The sequence below is a fragment of the Grammomys surdaster genome, unplaced genomic scaffold, assembly GCF_004785775.1.
Source record: "Grammomys surdaster isolate TR1022 unplaced genomic scaffold, NIH_TR_1.0 60, whole genome shotgun sequence".
Classification (NCBI taxonomy): Eukaryota; Metazoa; Chordata; class Mammalia; order Rodentia; family Muridae; genus Grammomys; species Grammomys surdaster.
This window is the reverse complement of record NW_021604562.1, coordinates 8417963-8426234: the sequence shown is the minus strand read 5'-3', so window position 1 is coordinate 8426234 and position 8272 is coordinate 8417963. Positions and strand designations below refer to the sequence as shown.

General features: G+C 41.8%; 1 pseudogene; it reads right to left on the bottom strand.

The window, feature by feature from the left end:
- Window positions 1–4811: 4811 nt before the first annotated feature.
- LOC114617513 lies at window positions 4812–7438 on the bottom strand (annotated as a pseudogene).
- Between the last annotated feature and the right edge of the window lie 834 nt (window positions 7439–8272).

Below are 8272 nucleotides of genomic sequence, written 5' to 3'. Positions count from 1 at the left end.
CTCTCTCTCTCTCTCTCTCTGTGTGTGTGTATGAATGTATGTGTATTTTACCTGCATATATATCTGTGCACTATGTTTATGCCAGATATCTACAAAAACCAGAGGAAGGCATTGTATCCCCTACGGCTGGAATCATAGACAATTATGACAGGGAATCAAATGGATGGAGGAATGAGGTTGTCATTCCACAGACAAAGACTCTGACTCAGAATTATTCCTGTCTAAAAGAAATGCAGGAACAAAAATAGAGAAGATATTGAGGGAAAGGAGGTCCAGTAAATGGCCCATATAAGGACCCATCTCAAAGGGCAGTTCTAAGACCTGACACTATTACTGATACTATGATGTACACACAGACAGGAGCCTAGCATGGCTGTCCTCTGAGTGGCCCAACAAGCAGCTGACTGAGACAGAAGCAGATAATTATACCCAGCCAATGGACAGAAGCCAGGGAACCGTGTGGTTGAATTAGAGAAAGGCTAGAGGAAACTAAGGAGGAGGGCAGCCCCATAGGAAGACTAGTAGTCTCACATAACATGGACCCATGAGATCTCTCAGACACTGAGCCACCAACTAGGCAGCATACACTAGCTGGTGCGAGGCTCTCAACAAATATACAGCAGAGGACTGCCTGGTCTGGCCTCAATGAGAGAAGGTGCACCTAACCCTTGAGAGACTTGGGGCCCCAGGGAATGGGGAGGCCTGTCATGTTAGGGGGCATGGGGACATGCTTTTGGAGCCGGGGTGGAGGAATGGAATGAGGAATTGTAGGAGGGCAGAACAAGAGGGGAATAATGACTGGACTATAAAAAATGATTAAAGATAACAAAATAAAAATAAAAATGTTTAAAGGCCGTAGTGTTAGCATTCTGTCTAAACTCTACCCCACAGTTACCTGGCAATAGCCAGGTAGGCTTGACCCACTATAAGAAGGGCTGCTTGCCCCTCCTCTCTCTCTCCTGCTCGTTGATCTTTTGATCTTTTTATCTCTTGATCTCCTGTTCCTCTCTTGCCTTCTTGTTTCCTCTCTGTTCCCTCACCCCTTCCCCATTACCTTCCCCCCTCTCCAACTGCTCATGGTGGCCTTTACTTCTCTACCCTCCACTCTCTCTCTCTGCCTTACTCTGCCTCTATTATCTTCTTAAGTTCCCTCCACATGCCCTGAATAAACTATATTCTATACTATACCATAGTGTGGGTAGTCCCTCAGGGGGAAGGGATGCTTCAGCCTGGGCCCGCTGAGACATTCTCTTCTCCCATACCTCACTATACCACCATAGAACATATTCTATATCTCTTTATCTTTTTATAAACACATCACTTAGTCTTCAGGGAAATGCAAATCAAAACAACTCTGAGGTTCCATCTGAGGTTACACCCATCAGAATGGATAAGATAAAAAACTCAAGAGATAGCACATTCTTTCGAGGATGCGGAGCAAGGGGAACACTTCTCTATTTCTGTTTCTCTTCCTTCTTATATTAACTTAAGCACTCATATCTTAACGTTCTATCTATTTATACCTTTAATATGTATTGAGTACCCACTAAATGGTAGATATTGGTAATATACAACAGTGAATAAGATAAACATAATCTGTTATCATGAAATACTGACTTTAAGCAGGTAAAGGTAAGATAAAAATTATTGAAGACAAATATAAGTTATAATAAGGAAAGAGAATGTAACTATCAACATAGTCTACAAACTGTTTTACATCATTTATCCTCATGTAATTTCATCAATGTTTTCCTTAGTATTTGTGTTAACTGATTAACAGGAAATTTGAGACACAAATTTCCCAGGATTCTTGACTCATATTAAATATATGGGAATAAAATATTTTCTTTCCTCTAACTTTGAGCTTCCATAAACAAATGACCTCAAAATAATTTACATATCCCATTCTCTTCAAGTATACTTTGCTATTTCAAAATTCTGTATAACACTCTAAAACTCCACTCCTTATGAACAGCTTCAGCTCCTTTTACTTCCTTTTAGATAGTCATCTACTCAGTAATTGTTTAACCAGATCATTGTAAGACAAGTTGGTTACATATTTGTCATTTGTAAAATAAGTTTTATCAAGAAAGGTAAAGGAAATATACACGGCTGCAGTCTATTCTCTTTTTACTATTTTAGATAACATTGTAACTCTGCTATATTTGTATGTAGTCTGAATGGTTCTTACACACCTGTAAAAATTTAATTTTGAGGTAGTAAGGGGGTAGTTACAAATTGAATCTGGTTATGAAGTTTAGAGACAGAACCTTTGTGTGTGTGTGTGTGTGTGTGTGTGTGTGTGTGTGTGTTGAAGGAGGAAGAGGTGATAAGGATTAAATGTAGTCAACCAGGCAATATTTCTATAATTATGTAAATTAGGAAAATTTCTAGGACAGAGGTTGTAACTCAGATATTAAAGCATGATTCAGCATGTATGGGACCTGTATTCAATCTCTAGTATTAAATAGGGAAAAAGAAAAGAGAAAGAAATGAAGAAAAAAAGGGGAAGGAAAACCAGATAACCATTTCCCCTTTATCTAGATATGTTGTACCTTGAACCACTTCTGGACTCTGCCAGCTCGTAAGCCATCATCAGCTGTCCCTTTGACTTTGAGCAGCAAGAACCAAAACCCCAAGGAAGCCTCTTTACTCTATCATGCAGAGTCTGTTGTACTACAAAGACCATAGACTACTATAGTTGTTTTTACTGCCAAGTTTCACACAGCTTGAACTTTCGTCTATGTTATTGAGGCTTGAAAGAGAAAGAAATTCTATGTATAACAAAAGAATTGGATCTCAGTTTTTGCAGGCTGCATTCCCAGGAAAGCAGATTTAAAAAATAGGAATTAGCTTTCTAGTTTGTTGGGATGAGTACCCATAGGGAAGAGAATTCAACAGAATCAAACCTGATAGAGAGAGAAGTTTGAAATTTGTGAAGACACAGAAGACTTTAGCTAATCTCTTGGGTATATCCTCAGCTAGTCTTGCCTTTGAGAATTTTCCCAGATTTGAAGGGACAGCTAGGCTTTATACATTAGATATAGGACATCTTAAAAAAGAGTCGTGAATTTAGACATTGTAAGGGTCTTCAATAAATGTCAGTTCTTTCAAAAGGTATGTAAGCTAGATTTTCAGCAATCAGTAAACCCTGGCATGAGATAATCACTCATAAAATCATGAATGGATATCTAGAGTTACAGTAGAGCAACCAGAATAACAACTGTCTTTCCATGTCATTTCATACATTAGAGAAAATAGCACTGCAGATATTTGACTTACAACCAAGGGTGATATAAGAGAATTTTCATTTATTGAGTAAAACAGAGTTACATAATATTTTTATGTTATGCTTGTTTAATGACACACTGTGAGTTTTACTCAAAGCTCTATGATTTTCTTTTTTTTCTTTTTTTATAAACAACCAAATTGTGTTATTTTCCATTTTTATAAAACTGAGAAAATATATATTCTTTTGGAATACTTCACAAAAATATACTTTCTTGTCAACCAGATCTATTGTCATCACTTTAATTTACCATATAATATTCCATTCTAGGAGCATACTTCCTGTTAAGGAATACTCATTTTTTTCTCTATTACAAACAGAGAATTGGTTTATATATTAGTACTATTATTTTTGTAGGAGTAATTTAGTCCTGTCAGCACAGAGACTAGAATGTCTCAGGGACAGAAGGGGCTGGGTAGAGAACCATGTAGTAAAATAACACCATTCACACAATGTTTTATTCCTGTGTTTGTTCGAGACATAGTCACCTATAGCCCAGGCTGGCCTAGAATCTGTTATTGGTAAGGACCACTTTGAACTCCCAATCCTCTGCCTCATGTGAATGCTGGGTGCATTAATGTGTTCCACCTGATTACTCTGTTATCTGTACATCTGCGGAAGTGCTGGGCACATAGCAAGCAGAAGCCCGTTAGTGTGCTTTCTTCTCACGGTGGCTGGTTTAGCCCACCTTCTCTTTCTTCTCACGGTGGCTGGTTTAGCCCACCTTCTAATGGTGCCACAGAACTTACATCTGAGAGTTCTCAGGGGACAGTAGATTGCTGAGTGACTCCAAGGGAGACAGCAGTATACTGTTATCATTAGCCACATTTTCCTTTCTCTGTCTCCCCAGCACAGATAGAACAGAAGTCTGAACACTTGGCATCCCAGACTCCCTTGCAGCGGTGTTCTGCTAAGGGTCACACATGGACACATTTCTCTGCAGGGTGGTGACGCAGTGGCGGCAGCGGCAGCAGCGGCAGCAGCTGCAGTAGTGGTAGCAGCTGCCGCCAGGCTGGGAATGGAGAACTGCTGGGAGGAGCACAGGAAGTTGTGGACTGCAGAGTTAGAGCTGCTCTGCAGTGCTTGTCCACTCTCTGGACAATACACTACTCCTTTTGGAGGATGCTCCAGCATCTCATTTCATGTATGTATGCTTGAGGAACTAAGTAGCCCAGGCTGGCCTCAATCTTGTGACCCCTTTGCCTAACCCCACAGTGCTTAGTATACACCACCATGCATAGATCTTGCAGAAAACTTTTTGTTACCTAAACCCTAAGTTCTCTCTCTGAAACACCTACAGTTGGTTTAACTCTCCTGACTGACCAAAGAGTCACCCTGAGAATCCAGTGGGGGCTGTGCTTCAGCTGACAGACTCTTCCAAGACTAACAGCTGGGCTTCTAGGAAGAACACAAGTGTTCCAGCAAAACACCATGTGAACTCGGTGCCCAGCATGGGAGAGGTGTCAATGCAAAACAGAAGTCCAAGGGAGCAGAGACCAGTGTGAGGGAAGAGCAGATCCAGTCACTGCGCATCAGAGGCGCTGGGCTCCTCTGAGCCCCCTTCATCGCTGTCATCATTGCAATGAAAGATGTCTTTGAACAGGAAATCTTGTTTGGGAGCCGAGGGCGTTTGGATCTGACTGTCTTTTTTCTCCATCTTCTTGTCTAACTTTTCCTTCAGCAAAGGCAGACTGTGCTCACATAAGTAGCAATGATTTCTGGAAAAGTCTTTTTCTGCCAAAAGGGAACACAGGCAGCTTTCAGCTTATAAAATTTTGCCTGAACAAAAGGTGGAGGGACATCCCCTATGGCACCAACAAGATCTTCCCAATCTATTTCATTAGCATCATTCACATTTAGTTCATACAACCTTTCAATAAGGGTGATTTTGGTCTGTAGAGCATTGACCCCACGGTACACGAACCTACCATGGGTCATACTTTTGGTAAGAATCTCTGTCCACTTACTTTTGCACTGCATCCAGTTCCGGGTCTCCACTCTAGCTTCCACTTCCACCCATGATATGCCCTTGTAGATTTTTTCCCGGACAATGGACAGGCGACCTTCAGGGTCTTCCTGGAGTCTAGAATCTAGTTCTCTTAACTCCTGGGGAGACATCTTCTTTAGGATCACGTCTTCAACAGCCTTGATTAGCCTCTGGGTTTCTGCCTTACTCCAAGCACCATGGTTTCTATCACCACCAATCTGAGAGAACTTGAGGGCAACTGAGAGGCTGCTTTGGGCTACCATGGCCCCAATCTTTTTCCAGTCATTTCCAAGGAGGGAATGTTATGCCTTCAGCTTCTTAGTATCTTCTTCATTGTACCTGCCTTTGTAGTTATTCACATCAAATATCTTCTTTGCACAATAGTACACAAGCTTCCAGGGCCAAGCGATGCCCTTTCCAATGTGCAGTCTGAAGGCATGCTTCCGTTTTAGGTTGGTGATCAGAGACTTCTCCTCTGGGTATCTGTCTGTGTACAGCAGCTTGTCTGCACTCTGAATTCCAGTCAGGGACAGGAAATCTAGCACATTTTTCTCTATTTGTTTATTTTCTTTAGCAGAAAATTTGCCAAATCTAACAGCCACACCTTGTGCCTTAAATTCTTTGAAGTGCCCTGGTCATCTAATTACATGCGTCTGATCGTGGTGGCTGCCCTTTTCTGTATGTCAGGAATGAACTCTTGGAGCTGCCTCACTGCAGAGCCCAAATCCACATCCAACTCATCAGAATCCCTCCTGTCCTCAGATATGTATCTTGTTGCAGAATTGCTAGCTGATTCCAAATTACTTTCTTCTTCATGGGTAGGTTCTAACCTCTGCATCTCTTCCCTGTGCTTCTTGGTGGAACAAGCCTGGGCTTCTGCCTCTGTTGGGCTGTGGTCCACGTCCTCTTCCCTCAAAGCACCACTACCTTCTGATGAGTCCATGAGGGCATTCTCAGCCTTGCTGTCTAGCACTGAGGCACTGTCACTAGAAGTAGCAAGAGCAATGGATGTGTGCTTTTTTTTCTTGGACTTTTTCCTGATACTGTGGGATTCTTTGATGCTTTCGCCTTCTTCTCCAGGCCCAACCACTCCTCCATGGTGTGTACTATCAACACTCTCAGAGACAGTCCCCGAGCTATCAAGACTCACAGGGACAGTCTCTAATTCCTGGTCCATGAACACTTTTTTTAGACTTCTTTTTACAAAACATTGCTGCTTCTGTGCTTTTGCCTTCTAGATCCACAGAAGACAAGGTCTCTGACTGGGACAGGGAGATTCGCTCAGCCTGGCTTCTCTGGACAGCATCCCAGGGTGTACCTTTCTGGGGGTGCTTTTGATTCTTTTTGCTCCTGACATCACTGTGCAGATCTCACCAGTCATGTTCCTGGGGTGCAGCAGTGGGCAGCTCTTCTCTTTCATCCACTCTGGCTGACCTTTGTCCCTTGCCCATATCAACATAAACAATATCCACATTCTTTCTAGAAGTCTCTAGCAGGTTCTCCATTTTCTCCTTATCTACAAGGATGACCCCAGTTTCCACATCCACCTCCCAAACACTATTCTTTTTCTTTCTGTGGGCAGAAGTGGTCTTTTTAGCTTTATGGAAGGTTTCTGAATTTTTCAGAAGGGAAGAAGTAAGCTGCTGGGACTCCTTCCTCTTCTTCCTCTTCTTCCTCTTCCTCCTCTTGGCTTTCCGAGGAGGCTCGCTCTCCCAGTTCTCCTGGGACTCTCTCCTCCCCTTCCCCAGCGTGGACACTGGAGGATGCTCACTCTCCAGGCTCTCCTGGGACTCCCTCCCCCTGTTCCCCAGCATGGACACTGGAGGATGCTCGCTCTCCAAGTTCTCCTGGGACTCCCTTTTCCTCTTCCCCAGTGTGGACACTGGAGGATGCTCACTCTCCAAGCTCTCTTGGGCTGGTATCTGGGATTCCTTCCTTCTCTTCTTCCTCTTGGTTTTTTGAGGCCACTCGTTCTCCAAGCTCTCCTGGGATGATGTCTGGGACTTCCTCCTCCTCTTCCCCAGCACAGGCACCTGAGGTTGCCCACTCTCCAAGCGTTGAGAGGGCCATTTCAGAGGTCTTTTTTCAGACACAGAAGACTATTTCTTTTTCTTGCACAAAGTTGTGGTGTGGGTCTTAAATTTGCTTGTGCCCAATTCCATCCTGTTCCCTCGGATAACGTAGCATTCGTCTTCCAACCGGGAAGTGTTGTGCTCTATGATTTTCTAAGTCATCTAGAGTAAGCTAATTCAGCACATGGAACTTAATCTTCTTGTCAGATGGACATTTTCATGCTTATAAGGATTATCTAAATGAAATAGAAAAAATTGGAGAAGATAATTTCTAGTTCTTAGCAGATATTGTATCTAACAATTAAGAAATGATACTCAGACTTGCACTTTTAAACTCATATTTTAGAAGTTTGGCCTTTATAAAAACCTCTCCTATCAAAGGATAATTTAACATTTTAATAACTTAATTAATATATAAGTCCCATGCCATAGAGTTAATTCTCTTATGGTGGACAGTTTGATATATTTTTAGTAGATACCAAAGTTTGTCTACTTTCATGACTATCTAGATTCAGAATAATTTCATAATCTCTAAAAAAAAAAAGTCCAACATGCATTAGCTCCTATTCATTCCCCTGCCCAGCCTCCTAGCTTCTAGCAACAGCTAACCTTCTGTCTGTCTATTTGGATTTGCCTATTTCATTTCATATAAAGTGGATTATACAAAATGTAGCCTTTAGCATCTGGCTCTTTTGCATGCCATAATGTTTTTAGGAGTTGGACACGGTGTAACATGCTGTCAGTACTTTGTTCCTCTTCATTTATTTCTATGTTTGAACAGTATTCTGTTGTTTGCATACATGGCATTGTGTTCAACCATTAATCTGCTCATGGATATTTAATGGTTTTCTTTTACAATTATAAGTAATGTACCTATGAGTAATCATTTGCATATTTTTGGGAGCGATGTTTTAAAATCTTTAG